Source organism: Sceloporus occidentalis, unplaced genomic scaffold (assembly GCF_023333645.1).
Source record: "Sceloporus occidentalis isolate IW3139 unplaced genomic scaffold, rSceOcc1.0.p SCAF_3, whole genome shotgun sequence".
NCBI classification, from domain to species: Eukaryota; Metazoa; Chordata; class Lepidosauria; order Squamata; family Phrynosomatidae; genus Sceloporus; species Sceloporus occidentalis.
Window position 1 is genome coordinate 74080711 of NW_028316983.1, and position 17893 is coordinate 74098603.

Genomic DNA, 17893 nt, shown 5'->3' on the forward strand with positions numbered 1-17893 from the left:
AACTAATTCTGCAAATCTCCATCCTGCCCTCCTCAATTGATTTCACCCATTTAGAGTAACTTGGCTGTGGATCCCACCACTAGATCAGACTCCACTACATTCATGTTCCAAGTATTCTTAGGCTGCAGGTCCAGTCAGTTCTTGCCAATGGCTATCTTGCCTAGAGCTAACATGGTGTAGTGGTTTGAGTGTTGGACTAGGACATTGGGAGACCAAGGTTTGAATCCCTGCTCAGCCATGGAAACCTACTGGGTGACCTTGGGCAAGTTTCACTCTCTCTGTCTTAGCGGGAAGCAAAGACAAATTTGGCCAAAAAACCCCCATTATAGGTTTGCTTTAGGGTTGCCACAAGTCGGCAATGGCATCAAGGAACTCATCAACAGTCCTGCCCAGGAATGCCTTGTAATAACACCTGAAAGGCCAGACATTTTTTGGGGGGTGGAGTGTCCAAATGCTCTATACTGACTTGGAGAACAGGAAAAGTGGTCCCTTTCCTTCTTGGAACCTTCTGGCTTCCTTTGGCCTCAAAGCTCCTGATGTGCTCACCTTTTCTTGGGAAGCAGTTAAGCCTCACAAATTTTGTGGGGTAGACATAACACATTGTATTAATTTTGTCATCAGACATCACACCTTTCTGAGCTTATGAGGATCCTTGTGTGTTTTGGAATGCAGGTCTGTTGTTTGTGGGGAGGTGGGAACTTGCCACACCGCCGTATGCATCTGGGCATCCCCCCTTCCTTACTCTCACAAGATTCCTCTCTGCTGTGATGGAGAAGCAGCATCAAATGCCTGATAAATGGGTCTGTCTGTTGAAAGGGAGCTGAAGAGTAAATTACTGTAATAGAAAACGGCTTAAGTAGCAGTGTACGGTTCAACTGCTTTTACTGCAAAATCCATAGCGTTAATTGCTTATTGACTCTCAGCCTGGTGACATCACCATCAGCCAACCAGCACCTTCCATGCAAATGAAATGGGGGGGGGGGGAGTTAGAAAGAAACTCAGTGGCTTTACACAAGTCATGTATGGGTCTAAGATCAGTGCTGCAGACAGGAGGGGCTGATAGGAAGAGTATTAATTTTCTCTCTCTCAAATTGTCAAGATAAGGCAAGAAAATGCACACAGAAGGCTTTCAGATCAAAGTTCCCTGGCTTATTTTCTTAACTTTGGGGGCTGGAGGAAGTCCAGAGTTTGATCTTGGGGAAGTCAAAGGGGGATTTCTATAATGACACCAGCCTTTTCATCAGGGCAGAATGTGGGTCTCAGGAACACCAGAGACAAGCTTTCAAGACCTGAGGACCACATTAGACATCCAGGCTGGAAAATCCCAACTCACTACAAAGCATGAATTCTACTAGGTGCACAGCATACAGAAAAGCAGTGATGTAATGCTCAGGCAGGTGCCAGCCCTCAGGAAGGGAGGGAGCTTCAGTCTGCCTCTGCCTGCTCTGGTTACTATGTGAAGTCAAACTGAACTGGCAAAGTGAGATGACCGCCTCAGGTAAAGCAGTGCCAAGAGCAGCAAATACACATTCCATGCTCTTCCCATCTGAGACAACAGCCAAAACCTTTTGCATCTCTGCTTTCTCCTTATGACAGGCTTTGACATGTGGCACCAGTACCACCTGCCTGCCCTATGTATAAACCATTACCAGGTATGAAGTCGAAGGCTTTCATGGCTGGCATCCATAGTTTTTTGTGGATTGTTTTGGGCTATGTGGCCATGTTCTAGAAGATTTTCTTCCTTCAGAGGTGAAGATGCCAGCCACAGATGCTAGCGAAACGCCAGGAAGAAAATCTTCTAGAACATGGCCACATAGCCCGAAAAACCCATAAAACCATTAGCAGGTATTTCGCAAGAGGACAGTACTGCATATAGTGGGTGCCAGTGGTAGTCACCACTACCCCTGGAAGAAAAAACACAGGTTGGGAATGACAGGGAGAAAATGCCCAGGGGAGGGCATGAAATGTCAGCGTCCCTCTCTCCATAATTATTGCCCTCTGGCTTCCCTCTTCCCTGTGCCTCTCCCTTTTAAACTGGTTTTTACAACTTAAATCTTCCGCCACCCAACAATGCTGCTGTGAGGGGGGAGTAGCTGTATTGTACCTGACTTTTTCTTCCTTCCACAGCAAATGACAACTTTAGGAAGAGGATGGTGACCAATTATGTCACACTCCCACAATGGCAAAGGGGAGAAGGAGTGAACCCTCTCCTGCCATTTGTCTGTAACCTCAGCCTAGAGTTTGAGCCCTGAAGCCCTTTTTAGCAAAAACAAAGCAGCGGCAAGAAGTCCTTCAATGATCTGATCATGGATCTCCCCTGTCATATCTTGTTTGGTTTTCATGTTCCCAGGTCACCCACTCTTTCTGAATTGACTTGATTTCTTTGTATCAGCAAAGGACAGCAACTGTCTTTCATGTCTGACTTCAGCTTGGTTGGTGTGCAAAGGGATCTTGTAGTAGCACCTTTGAGACTTTTGTAGCCTTCAGTCTGAGGAAGTACACTTTGAGGAAGTACACTCTGAGGAAGTAGCCTCAAATCTACAAAAGTTCATGCCACCAGCTTCTTTCTTCCAGTTTCAAAGGTGCTACACGATCCTTTTGCATATTGATTTTCCAGACTAATATGCTGGTGTCTTTGAATTCAGCTTGGTAGGCAGCCCTCCCTAACTTGGCACCCTCCAATGGTATTGGTTTGTCTATACCTCTATCCCTAGACAGTATGGCAATTGACAAATGCCAAGTAGGTTGGTGGAAGTTACAGTCCAACACATCTGGAGGGTACCAGTTTGAGCAAAGCTGCTCTGTGTGGAAATATAGAAAATAGCTTTTTTTCAAAGTGCACACACAGCTGGAACACATTTCCACAGGGTCTTTACTTCTTGGCCAACTTAGCTTCCAACCCCAACCTCTGGTATTGGTTTTAATATTAGGGTGTGTAAAATGATTTAGACCTAAATCCATCTAGAGGCGATCTGTCATCAAATTGCCATTAATTTGCTATGTATACTATAGCTGGGATCACTAGCACAGTGGTAAATTTTTAACTGCATGCTGTCATCCTGATAATTCCAATAGTCACAAGCCCATGGAGAATACAAATATTAAAAAAATAATGTTGATCTATCTATTTTAAAATATATATATATAGTGATTTTTACTTCCACCAGGGCAGGACTTTTGAAAGGTTTATGGGACTTGTCCATCTGAAAATTCTTTGGATTACAACAGGATGTCTCAGAACAGTAGGTTGGTGCTGAGAAAAACATTTGTTCTCCAGCTTGTATGGTAATGCCAAGAAACCAGGAGTGAGGGAGGTGTTTCCTATGGACCAGATGTCCCCCCCCCCTTTTGGACCCAAATTTTGCTGCCCCAAAGCTCTTAGCCAATCTCTCTAAATCCTTCAAGATTTTTACTTAGTTTCTGGCATAATTTCTGAGCAAAATTCTTATCCAAAAGTGTCACAAATATATACATCAAGCCAGTGTTCTAGTTCTGGATTTCCTCCACTGTGCTCTTCAAGACTCTCTCAAACTCTTCTGATTTTATACAGAACAATTCTTGATTATTGCCAATGAGTACACAACTAAAAAGTTTGTGACATGCCAAACAACTTCAACTTCTCAAGACTTCTTCAGCCACTACCTCTGGTGAAGCCCCCACATCGCAATTGTCTCCTGCGATTGACTGAGCAGCTTGCTTACAGCAAAGACAATGAGGAATGATAGAGCAAAGAGGGTTTAAATGAAAACCAATTGCAGTAAGATTATATCTTTTTAGAGAGTATATTTCAGGATGGAGAAATGTGTCACAAAGGTAGATTTATTTAGCTGCTGGAAGCCACTGTAGTAGAAATTAAGCACCAGAAACAGAGGGAAATGGAAATAAGAAAAATGTTTAAATAATGCTAAGCATTTACTACATGGAAAATGATTCCTAAACTGTACGAATAGTTCTCTATAACAATGTAATAAATTAAATAATACAAAAATCACCCTCTGAGTTAATATTTAGGTCTTCTAGCAATTTTCTTTTCCTCAGCAAATATGACCAAACTTAATTACCTCTCCATTTCATTGCTAGCACCAGCAGCAAAGTCATAAATAAATCCAGCAAGATCCCTTGCTGTATTCCTTTGAATCTCTTTGGACCACAACCCTTCAATCTGCAAAGATCTGTACAGGTTACTTTGTGCTGGTTTTACCTATCCCAACACCAAGCAAACAGCTACCAAACCAGAGATTGGTTTACTAACTTTCCTTAGCCTGGTGTCCTCCATATGTGTTGGACTACAGTTTCCATAATCCACAGCTAGTATGTTTGGGGAAGATGGGGAATCCAACACATATGGAAGCCACCAGCTTGGGAGAGGCCTCCATATGTGTTACACAATCTAACGTTAAACACTGAGAACATTCCTATTCAGACAGATCAAGTGGATAGTTCATCTGGGGTGCATCCATGCTGGTTTCTGATATATGAAGTCTTCATTGACATAATGTAGAGATTAACCTACAACTACACACCTACATGAGCACATATTTCCCAGAGTTGCCATTTTATCATTTAAGTGTTTTTAACATTTCTTTTAACTTGTGCTAAAATTCCCCTTTCCGTCCACTTTTTTTTAAAAAGTTACCATATAATTTGTGAAACACTGATCAAGTGAATAATTACACGATGACATATTAAAAACTATAATATGCCATTATCTGGTAGCTCATTTTACCTTTGTGTCAATCCTGCCCTGATATTTTTAGTGAATACTAGAAGACTGTTTAGATTAGCTTTACAATGTTTTGAAAGTGACTGCACAATAATTGTAAAATAAAGTACAAATTAAGTAACTGATTTTCAAATTAGACAGATTTATATTTTTTTAAAAAAATCTTAGGATTGTGTCTTTCCCACTCACATTGGCTGTGCCACACATATTCATCTGCATAGAACATAGCAAAATGTGGTGTGTATACACTCACAAAAATGTATGCACAAACACACACACACACACAACAGGCACAAGTCTGAAAACACCTCTGGCTGTTCCAGAGGCAGTGCCCAAGAGACTGCTGATCAATGTAGTTAGCTTTTACTTCTATATTATAATACTGGTTAGATACTTACTGCACTTCGAAACACCACTTTCCTACATCTTATTACCCTACCCCCGGGGGGGGGGGGGGGGATTGTGTACCAAGCTCCAGAGGGCTTACTTGAATTGCACTCACTGAGGTTAGTGCAAGATTATAGACTGTGGGCTAACTTTTGCATCCAAATGGAACTTGAGAGCATCTTATTAAATTGCTTATGTCTGCTTATCTCCAAGTGGAGAGAGAGACCATATTTATATACAGAATACTGATGAAATCTGTCCTTGTCATGCCCCCAAGAGGCAGAGATGAACATAGTTCACAGGAGAGTGTTACAGAATGTTCTCAGGAACTTTCTCCTATATATTTGTATGAGAAGGGCCAACAGTGGAAAAGGAAAAAAAGCAGGAAAGAGAATTTCTGTTTTTTGGAAGGCCCTTTTGAGGGTCAGAGACTGCAACACTGTCAGAAGTTTCTTTTTGGTTGTTTCCTTTCTTTCTCTCAACCTCTGCTTTAAACTGCTTTTGTTTTCTGGTAGATGCAGTCTCCTCCATCATGAATGATCTCATCCTACAATGCATCTGCAAAATAATACTATGTGCAAGTGCACTTCCAAAGATTCATTGTGTGACACAGTGGTTCATGACAGAGGAGTTTTGCTGACTGCTCACAGAAAAGTAGTTGAAAGGGGTGAGAGAAAGTTTAAAAAGATGTGGCAGCCTCTGATCAGAGGTTGGGAATGTATCCAAAAACATAGCATGTTACTTACTTGTTAATTTTTATGAGTGATACATTATTAATTTACATTACTTGCTACTCACAAGATACGAATAACACAACAGTGATTTGTTTTTAAAAACAAAACAAAAAACGAGTCCTACAAAAGGGTTCCCTTCCTCACATCTACCATGGCAAAGGTAAAAGTGAATCTTATCTTCTTTCTTTTAAACCAAAATATAACAATGCATGGCAAAGGTGCTTGTGAGTTAGGTTAAAACATTCTGGAAAGCTGCCCCCCCACCCCCCAGAAGTATAAACAGGCTTTTAAACAATGCAAAATGCCTTGCTTCTGGTTCAATCAATTACAATTATTTTTATAAAAACATTACTAAACAACAAATTGGTGAAGTCTTGCATACGCTGCATGCCTTATCTTTTGGTTTCAAACAAGAAATAAGGTTATACATATGCACACGTACACACATATGGACTGACTGACACACTCTGTTCTCTCTTTCTCTCTTTATTAATCTTCTGTCCTTCCACTTTCAAAATGTCCCAGTTTCTCTCCCCTCCCACTTTCTTCCTTTGTCCTCAGCTTACTTCAATTGCTGGAAGCTGAATTCTCAGTGCAAAAGTAGCTTGTGCTCTAATAATTCAGTGAGAGAAAATAGAATCTTGTTCTCCCCTGTAGACTCAGGACTTTATCACATGGGGGAAATCAGGGGTTTAACAAGGCATTTTCCCAGGACAGTTGCGCGATCACGGCAAATTTTTTCCCACGACATCGTGATTAGAGAGGACTTATCCCAGCAAGAAGCAGGAATGCTCCAGCAACAAATCGTTCACAAGAAAATCCAGTGAATTGTTGCTGGAGCATTCCTGATTTTTCCCAGGATGTCCTCTCTAAGTGCAATGTGTGGGAAAATCTTTGCCAATTTCCCTCTGTGTGATAAAGTTCTAAGAAAAAAAGCAAACTGCTGCAGGTTCTCCAAGCTTCTATGTTCTTCCTCATTAATAACTTTTGTCACCTTGACCACACTCAGATGTTGCTTGACATCATGCATCCTAAATTTTCATCTGTGAAATGTTGGAGAGTATGGATCCTTCCAGCCGGGCATCTTTCCAAAGGTCACTAAAATGAGTATCTAGCTTGTTGGGGGCAATTAGCTTACACTTTGTAAACCGCTTAGTACAACAGTAAGCAGTATAGAAATGTACTTGCTATTGCTATGGATATTATAGTGACCACGTGGCCCATAGGACTTACATGGTACCAACAACACAAAAGAGCAGCATGACATGAAACAACAATTGAAGTATTTATTGAGTCCAGTTCCTCTCTAACCAATAACAAGGTAAAACGCTTGGTTGCCGCACCACCTAAGAAGTGACTTTATCCCTCATTATGTTAGAAATATAATGTATCATGACTATACTCTTGTTAGTGAAAAAGAACTAACAAGTTACAAGTTACACATCATTTCTAAAGTGCTACTACCATGCTTTGTTGCTAATAGCTGCTTTCTTTGATGCTTAAAATGGATGGGAATTATGTGGCCCTCCAAATATTGGTGAAATCCAATATCCATCCAGCCTAATCAACACAACCAGTGATGAATAATACTAAGAGTTGAGTTCCAACAACATTTGGAGGGGTGCACTATTTCCTGCTGTTGCTGCTACTGCTACTACAGTTGTTGTTGCTGTTATAGAAACAGTTGTCAAAACTACAGACAGAGTTTAACAAGAAGCGGAAGCCCCTGACTATGCTATTTTTTTCCTGACTGTTCCTGTTGGCATAGTGGTTAAACACTTGTACTACAGCCACAACATTGCGAGTTTGATCCTGAGGGGCTCCAAGTTCAACTCAGCCTTCCATTCTTTTGTAGGTTGGTAAAATGAGTACCCAGCTTGTTGGGGGCAATTGGCTTACATGTTGTAAACTGCTTAGAGACTCCTCAGTTCACTATGAAGTGGTATAGAAATGTAAATGTTTTGCTAACTGTAAGAAACGTAAGCAGCTTCATTTGAGAAACCTTTCTCAATTATCCATCTTTCACCAGTTATACCTAAAAGCTAACTTATAACTAAGCAATGATTCCTACAGTGGGCTGTACACCCCTTCTTGGAGCAATGGAAATCTCCAGGGGGATGGTGAGGAGGAAAGGAGTAGAAGGGTGTCTCTTGCTCTTTCCCTGTTGTATTTCTTCATGTAATTCTTGGGTTGCTTTAAAAATAACCAGGTAACCTTTGTGTTGTCCCAGGTCAGTCAATGGAAGTTCCCAGTACCAACATATTACTCCCCCTCCAGAGGGTTTTTGTTTTTTAAATCTATCATATATTGTAACATTTAAAAAAAATCCCATGGTACTATCCTTGTGAGTCATATTGAGTCCTTGGTCATTCCTTTTCCTCATTGCCTGGGGGCAGAGAGAAACAGATGTTTATTACAATTTGCATTCAGATTTTTAGAACACTGTTTCTTTTAATAAGAAGGCACGTGCATACTTGGGCTCAACATTCAGAACCAATAGTGAGCAAAGGTACCAAATCTACACGATGACTGGCCAAGTTACTTACAGTGTCATGAGAGCAGGATGGTGATTGCCTAAATTGCCTATAATGTCATTCAACTGTCTTCATTCTCTCCCTCTCCATCACCTTTTACAGGCACTTTAAAAAAAGGTTGGAGAGACTATAGGTTTTTTGGTGGGTTTTTCAGGCTATGTGGCCATGTTCTAGAAGATTTTCTTCCTCACGTTTTGCAAGCATCTGTGGCTGGCATACTCTGAAGATGCCAGCCACAGATGCTGGTGAAACGTCAGGAAGAAACTCTTCTAGAACATGGCCACATAGCCCAAAACCCCCACAAAAAACTATGGATGCCGGCCATGAAAGCCTTCGACTTCACATTGGAGAGACTGTTTGGAAGTCAAGAGCTCTTCCCTTTTTGCACTAGTTTGGAAGAATCCTTTGCTTGACTTCCACTCCCACAGTCCTGACAGTTGGCCAAGATGGCTGAGGGATTTTCAGTTTTAAAAAACCTTTGAAGAGAAACCCTATTTTTGATGTACAGTCATGCTAATAAAAAATTGTTGTAAACAGGACAAAGGGGATTATCTAAGAAGACACACAATGCAGGTGAAAAGTGGTGCAATTAATTTCTTTCACCATAGTTTAGTGGGGAAATAGTGTAAGGCACACCATGAACAGTTCTCTAAAATGCTTACTGTGTATCTTTGTGGCAGTGGATCCCAGCTCCCATGTCAGTGAGACACTAGATCTGATCTCAAGAAGATTCACTACCCTATCGCAGGCACATCACTAGGAGGTGTGGGGGTTTGGACAGCACTGGGTGGCAACTCAGGGGGAGCTAACACCCATTGAGGTGGTTGCTCACTGTCCATCTCAAAACCCTGAGAGGAAAAGGAGGGAAGAGCAGTCCATTGCTGCTGTCGCCTGGCAGTCCTTTCTGGTCCATGGGGTGATGCCAACCCTAGCGACGCCACCATCCTACTGACATGGAAGCCACCACTGCACCTACAGGTCCATATGGTTTTTTTTTAGTATTTACAGGTCAAATAATATCTTAGAATGAGGTCATATGATAGTGGGAAAATGGTACAAGAGTAAAGGACCAGCTTCACTCCTAACTCTGCATTGCAGCCCCATTACTGTCTGAGGAAAAGTACAAGAAGTAATCTCTCATCATGTTTTTGCTTCTGTCTGTTTAACAAAATCACCATATGAGCCACACTGAGAACTGAACTGGCCATAGTCCCTGGACTCCATGGTTGGTCTTACTTGAATTGCTCTGAAAGAGGTTGCTACCATATTATATATGACACTGTGAGCTTACTTCTGCATCCAAATGGAATCTGAGAGCAACTTATTAAATTGCTTATGTCTGGAAAATTGGTCTGCTTATCTCCAAGTGGGAAGAAAGACAGTATTTATAGACAACATGCTGGTGAGGTCTGTCCTTGTTGTGCCCCCAAGAGGCAGAGATGAACAGGGCTTTCAACATCCAGCATCCAATCTAATGTTACACTTCATCTCTGCTTGCCAGCTTCTGGAAGCCATTACTCACTCATTAAAGCCTTCATTTCCTCCTGCAAGTTCCATCTGATATTCTGCTAGTTCCTTTACATCAATGCAAGGGCTCAAATGCCTCTGGAACCATGTCATAGGATGCTGAGGTCAGATGCCATCTGCTAGGGCACTGACATGTACAAGCTCTAAAACTACGCACTGGGGGGTGGGGAAGATAACTATTAACTTGGAAACCAGTATAAACACATTCAATCATAGCTTTGGTTCAGATCCTGAAATATTATTTTATCTGTCAAACTATGGGGATCAGGGGGAGTCAGGTTCTGCTGATGGAAAGAAAGACTGGACAAGGCACATATAACAAAGAAGAGAAAATGTTCAGTAAAAGGAAAACAGGGTATTTGTATTGAGCTTCATGAACTCCATATCACATATTTATATCTCCTACATGCTTTCAGGTTCTTAGACCAATCAGGATGTTTACTTAAGTTTAGTAGCAGCTATTTGTTTTATTGTACTTATATCCCACCTTTCTCCCCAAATGGGATCCAAGGTGGCTTACAATACAGTGGGCCCACTGTATTGGCAGGCTAGTGATCTGTGGATTTGACCACTTGCAGGTTGCCACACCCCATGTTGTTCAATGACAGCATGTGCATGCAGAATAATATGGGGTGTGGCCATCAATGTTTTTCCCCATCTCCATGGGATCCCAGAACTGAACCACTATGGATGGGAAGAGTCTACTGTATTTTAAAACACAAAAACAGTTAAAACTTTGATTACAGAAGTATCTGTATTATCAAAACTAGAACTAGTGTGTTGTAGTGGTTTGAGTAATGGGCTACAGTCCTAGAGACCAGGGTTTGATTCCCTATTTGGCCATGGAAACTCACAGGGGATCTTGGGCGAGTCACACTCTCTCAGCCTCAGAAAATCCTGTGATAGGTTCACATAAGCGTTGCCATAAGCCAGAAATGATTTGAAGGCACATAACAACAAATTATTTAAAACATGGTTAAAACAATTAAGGAAACACTTACAACATATTTACAACATAGTTTCATTAAGAGACTGAAATATTTTAAAATATCCCCCAAATTCCATGAAGACTACTAGACTGCATGCTGACAAGCCATTCCATAATTTGCTAATATGATTATGGACTTCAAGCCAGTGGAAGCTGCTTCCTCTGATGTCAATTAAGCAATGAATCACTTCTGGATTTTAGTTTGAAAGGAGCTATCCAAGGTGCTGAACTTTATAACCAAAATAGGCTCGCCACTTTGGACAGCTTCTTTAAACCTTGACTGGAATCCAAAGCACATCTACGGTCCTGTGGTCATCAGAGTCCCCAGAGCCTCAACCTTTTCAGGCTAGTAATACTGGCAATTGAATGTTGGTATAAATAGACTTTTTCATTACTGGTAGTCATTGTGATTTATTGCTCATATTTTTCTTCTGAACCTGGAAGATAATAAACTTGAGGCTGTTGTACTTCGGCCACATCATGAGATGGCATGACTCATTAGAAAAGACAATAATAGGAAAAGTAGATTGAAGCAGAAAGAGAGGAAGGCCACATGTCAGATGGACAGACTCAATCAGGAAAGTCACAGGAATGAAATTACAGGAACTGAGTAAAGCAGTGGAGGATAGTGCATCTTGGAGATGTCTCATTCACAGGGTTGCCATGGGTCAAGAGCAGTAAACAACAACAGTTCAACACATCTCACACCAGTTCCAGGAACAGGAAAGGAAATGGGAGATATGCAACAAGGGCTGACATGAAAATTTCACAGAAGATACAATGATATTTCTGAGAATGTGCTTTCTTGCTCCTTCCCTGAAAATGAAAGCAATTTTTCATGTTCTTATGGATACAACCTATGATGCGTGGTAGACGATAGCTGCTATTTTTATCCCATAATATTCCAGAGTTATACTTGGTTTCTTAAGGCACTGGGGGTGTATGTGTGCAAGATGGCTGCCAAAGGAAGATGCAGAAGATGGAGGAGAAAACAATGGATAAAAGACAGAAGCCATGGTGCCACCAGTGCTGATGAATAACTCCACCCTACAGAAACCCTTGAAGAGTGTGGCACAAAATGTTGCACAAATATTTACACACACCTCTATTTTTCTTCCTGCAAGTAGGGAAGAGAATTGGGAAGTAGGCCATTTTCACTTAGCCCAACTAAAGTGATCATAAATAGGAAAACTAGTCAAAAAGTATCAAATGATGTTCTCTGCTTTTCCTTTTTTAAAAAATGTTTGAAACAAATTTATTATCCTCCTGAGCTAAAACACACAGCTAGGTTAATGTGATCTCGAATGTAGCAAGACACCATCTTTTCATTCTCTTCTCTAGCATTAGAAATCAAAACTTTGGTCCACAGAACTTTCCAGCACCAGTAACCTAGGGCCTGGGATATTTGCAGTTAGGTTGTGGGAGTCCTGTTTGTCCAAATACTCCTCTGCTATTCCAGCAGCAAATGCATGGTCTTTCTCCTGTGGTAATATGTGAAGCATTTTCCTTGATTGATCACTGTTCCATGAAGTCTGAGTGGAGATGCATCAGTGTGTCAGTATTACTGCAGCCAATCGGCAGTCCAGGCAGGAGATCTGCCTGTGATCCCCTCCACCACTGCTATTATACATATGAAGTATTTCACAAGGTTGTACAGGATTCCTTTTATTGTATCTGTGGTGCATTAAAAATCCATACACCAACCATTATGCCCTATGTACAAGTATATAAACTGGAATAATGAACAGTTATACCAAGCTTCATGGAAGAAGAAGATTCTAACTAAACATAGCATACCAGGATTATCCATGCATTTTTTAATTTCAGAAACTCCCCTTTAGCTATGCAGGATTCTGTAGCTACTTCCCCCTACCTGCTCCCCCCCCCCCCAACTAACTGGAAATTGTTACTACATTCTACTTTTCAACTGTGAACTGCAGGCACACCTCCTTCAGGCTTTGTATCATACCTAACTGTTGTTGGGGAAGTGCACTCTGTTTATCGGAGTGTGTGTCATTTTTGTTTAGTGCCTCAAGCATCAAGGCCCTTGGAAATGAAAATGTTCTGCAATTACACACATATCATTATCAGTCACAAGTGTAAACATCGTTTCTAGTACTTTTGCAAGATAGGACCCAGGGAACCAAACCGATACCTTGCTGAAGACAGAGAGGATTGAGTAATTATTATAATCCATATTCCAGAGAGACAGTCTCCTTCACACAAGGGCTCAGCAATATATCCAAGGCAGTTTGTCTCACACCAGGGCCTAACTAGGTGCCATTAACTTGTTCCACACTGGTAGTAACAGGGGATTAGGATCAAATTACAATGACTACAATTAGCAAGACTTCTCAGATGCCAACATATTCCTGATGGATGTGAGGGATCAAAATTACTATAGAATCTATAGCACAGATAATTTTGTACCACCTTATAACTCAAAATTATTCCATTAGTTAGAGAGGTTTGGATAAATTATCTTCCGGGGACTTGGGTGAGAAGGAAGACATTTGACAATGAAGCTGAGAGAAAACAACTTCCCTCATTTTCAGCATGAAACCATTGTCCCATCATATCCAGTCATACCTTCTCCACTTCTTGTTTACAAAGGCCATTTAGAGTCTAGCAGCAAAGGCCCAAGAAATGTCTTATTCAAAATGGCAGCCATCTCAGATGGCACAACAAGGCTCCCACTTGGCTTGCAATAGTGAAGAGTTGACAAATTAATACTTCAACTAAAATTGTGTTTTTAAAGTGCTTTGTTTGTGTTCTGTGTTCAATATTGCTCCTCTGAGACTGGACTACCTGTAGACACGCACCCCTGGTAAGCTTACTGATACCCCCCTCTCTTAGGAAAAGAAAAAGGGTGTGCTCTAGAAAACAAGCAGATTCACTGCCAATGCCTTCCTCATGACAGTAAGATCAAGATCATTCTGCAAAGATAGTCTTGCCTTTGGTTGATACAATTCCAACAACCAATATTAGTAGCAGCCCAAACCCAACTGTTAGTTCCAACTGAACTTATTGAATCAAGTAAACAGAAATACCAGTTCTACAGATTCAGTGGATCTGGTGTAGTTGGGATTAAGAATTGGATTAGGCCATGTTGAGTGGTTGGGTGGATATAAATTAATAAAATAATAGTTGAGCCTAAAAATTGGATATAGCCGATGCAGTAACACATACTTCTTTTGCAGTCCAGACACCATTTCCAGTACCTGATGGAAAATTTGCAGCAATATACATTACAAGCTCATGTTACTTGGTAGGAAAATGAATTACAACCATGTTCAAAAGAAATCTGTGCATATAGCATAAAGCCTTCAGTGTAAAACAATCCATACATAAGACACTGCTGTTCTGGTACTGAGGAAGAGAGGTGTGTGTGCGCGTGTGTGTGAAAGAAAGACACAGAATGGCGGGTGAATTAGAGAAAGAATGAATGAATGTGTGTGTGTCAGTCAGCAAGGGTCACTGTTTTGTCCAGGTACTACATACAGGTTGATCAGAAGTGAAGCCTGGATACAGAACACATGATTAAAAGGACTTTTACAATTTTGGATCCAATTTGACCATGGAGATTTTTAGACGAAAATTCATATTCTCTTTCCCAGTAAATGCCCACACACAATTCAGCTTCACTGAATCCATTTCATTTTCTTATTTAACGAGGTCAAAACTCATTGGATTCATCCATGTCGACTTTAATTAGTTTAGTCGCCTTGCATATCAAAGTGGAAATCAGCTGCACAAATTCGACAAACTGAACTGAAACAGATTCAGCTTCATTAAAGAAGAAAACTCAGGTCCAGTTCCAACATAATACTTTGCAATGCGACATATTTTTGTGGATACATGACTTTGAAAGCATTTGTGGACTGACCAAGGCAACTTGCTCATAGACAACCTGAAGGTGGAACTGTCCATAATACTACCATTAAGGCTCACAGAAACACCTCCAAGCAAGTTGCATGCGTGACATTTTTTAACAAAACATTTCTCTAGGAATTAGTCCATGAACTATCCCAGCTGCTTCTAAATATTATTTTGGGAGTGTATCTTAAATAATTTGAACACAGTTCTTTGTTTCCCCTTGAGGGTAATGTTGACAAGTGCCAACCAAACATCCAGATGTCTAAAGGATTTTTAAAAGTCTGTTACAAGCAGGAACAAGGAAGATGTGTGTCCCTGTAACCAGTTCTAGCCAACTACGTACCCTTCAACATTTCACACATGAAAACTAAAACACATTGCCAAATAACATCAGAGTGTGGTCAAGATGACAAAAGCTATTAATGAGGGAGAAAACACAAGCCAGGAGAGGGTTCCCCAGTTTGCTTTTGCCTGAGCCTACTGGAATAGCTAGACTGTGCCCCATGTTCTCTTCTTGACTTCCCACTGGTGAGTGAATTGAGTGTGAACAACTTTTGCACTTGGAAATCAATTCTCAGTAATCGAAGTTAGGTGAGGATGAAGGGAGAAAGTGGACTGAGGTGAGAAAAACTGAGTAAAACAGGTGAAAAAGTGGGATAACAAAAGGATTAATCGTGACTGTCTCTGCAAATCTGGGACCACTGGAGGGTATACAACTTCAGCTCTGGTCTAGCTGCTACTCAGAAACTACCAGCTGTAATTTCTGAGCATTTTTCAAATGTTAGCCACATGGTGCATGTTACACACAAGATGCAACTAAGGCATGTATCCCAACAGCTACCTCAGATATTTCCAGGCACAGGTGTAGCTGGTTTGAGACAATGCCCTTTAGGAGTATACTCAAAGTGTAAACTTTAGTATTTGTGGGAATGCTACCCCATCCAGCATAGGTGAAATTTCCATTATCTTTGTTTTGACTGACAAGAAACACTTCTGTCTTATCTACACTGATCTTCAGTTTGTTCATTCTCATTTAAACCATTATTATAAAAGACAGTGCTTGAGAACAGAAACAGCCTGCTTGGATTTAGATGGAGAGAAGAAACAGAGCTGAGAGTCATTAACATAACTAGTGGCACTAGACCTCAAAACTCTAGCCAACCTGTCCCAGGAGTCTGATATCAGTGTTAACTATCACAACTTTATATTCTCAGAAAACAGCATTTGTAATCATTCTTGAACAAGTTTAGTATTGTGCTCTCAGAGAGAGACACATTATACTTCAATAAATAGTCCATATCACATGGCGAATATCCCTCACTCTTGAAAAAAAATACCTGCATGTCCCAAACACTTGCTGTACTCACAGGCAACAGTAAACTAGGATTCTGAACTATGCTGGCTAATCCAAATGAGGTTGTGCTCTTCAGTCCCTAATCAAACTATTTTTTGTTTAGCCGTTCATTTGTAATGGAGAAGGAAGAGGAATAGCCAGCAAGCTGTACGTGCAGTTTGTTTATGACAAGCCAAAATTTTATTTATCATTCCTCGTGAATGCAGCTTTTGTATATGTGTCTTGGGGAGTTTTGGATCACCCTTGTACTTTCAAAATCACTGGGATAAAAAGCTGGATAAAAAAGATCAAAATTGTTGTGTGTCTTCAAGTTATTTCCAACTATATGGTGTTTTCTTGGCATTATTTGTTCAGAAGGGGTTTGTCTTTGCAAGCTCTGAGGCTGAGAGAGTGTGACTTACCCATAGTTAACCAATGGGTTTCCATGGCTGAGCACACATTCAGACTCTGGTCTCCAGAGTTGTAGTCCAATGCTCAAACCGCTACATCATGCTGGTTAGATTTGTTTAATAATAATAAAAACATGTGTCAGTATGATAGCCGTTCCAATGAAATTTCAAAATAGATGGCTTTATGTAACACTTGTTTCATAGTTAAGCCACGCTTGAGTAGCAGCCCCTTAGAAGTACAGGGTGCACGTCAGCTTAGGGGGAGATATATTTGAGTGCTTCTAAAATCCTAGTGGCTGGCCTTTAACTAAAGCTATGTATCTGAGACAGAGGATTCCAAGAGACTGATCTATCATGGAAAGTCCTGTGTGGCTTGGCCTGCAGATGAGATAAGGCACTTTGTCTCCACTTGAATGTGAGAACGTTTTCACTGCTGCTGCGTGCCTCACTGCAGACAATGAGGTGTCTTGGGACTTGGTTTCTTAGTTCTGCTGAGAATGGATGAGCTCATGTTTCTTTATATAGATATCCCGTCAGATTCCTCTCCATAGCAACACGTCCTGGCGTGACAGCCTCTGGGCTTGTGCTGTCAGAGTCTGGCTGCTTGAGCCTGACATCGTATCCTCTCCATCATTGCAAAACAGTATCCGCTCAAAGGAACAGAGCAGAGATGAACCAGCCCAGGTAAGAGGAGGATGCACCAGCAGAGCATCATTCTGCCTGTTACACAGTCAGCCAGGAACAGAACTAGCTGCCACATTGCATGATGTCAGAGTGCCATCTGGTGGTCAAAAATATTTAAGACTGCTACCTGAGTAGATTATGTCATCACCTTCCCTCCATCAAACCCCATGTGCTCACTATTTTCTAGAGCCTGGAAAGGTTGTTTTTTAAATTAAAACTTACACAGTCTCCTACAACACTAAGAGCTGCTGTCTTTAAAAACAAGCCTGTCCAAGTTCTGTCTTTTTTTTTTTTGAGGGGGGGAATAGCAGAAAATGCAAACTGCAGCAGGGTGTTTTATTTATTTATTTATTTTACAAAAGAGACAACAAAGAATAGATATTTTATCGATCATTATATTACAAGAGCAACCCAAATATGTGAACTCTTTCATTTATTCAATATGGGTTACCAAGGATGCAATTTGTGCCAAAAGCTTTTTTAAAAAAAATAATACAAAGGAGCATGAAAAAAGTGTCACTGCTGTGCAGTTCAGATTCACACGTTGTTTAATCCCTAAAGATACAAAAAAATTCCACATAGACAGTCTACCCAAAATATTCTGTTGCCTGAAGTAAAAGACAAGGTGACACACCTCCATCCCCTACCATCCATATCACTAAAGAAGTTAGCTAGTCTGGTAATTAAACTGTACTTT

General features: G+C 40.8%; 1 protein-coding gene and 1 long non-coding RNA gene across 2 annotated transcripts in view; one reads left to right on the top strand and one right to left on the bottom strand.

Annotated features, from left to right (window-relative positions):
- Positions 1-17893, bottom strand: part of LOC149316226 (phosphatidylinositol 3-kinase regulatory subunit gamma) — a 348381-nt gene that overhangs the window by 292411 nt on the left and 38077 nt on the right. The window lies entirely within an intron of this gene.
- The window catches only part of LOC149316228 (uncharacterized), a 34798-nt gene continuing 34022 nt past the window's right edge, over positions 17118-17893 (top strand). The window contains exon 1 of the long non-coding RNA XR_016280449.1: positions 17118-17196. This is a non-coding gene — a long non-coding RNA (uncharacterized LOC149316228). The remainder of the gene's footprint in view (positions 17197-17893) is intronic.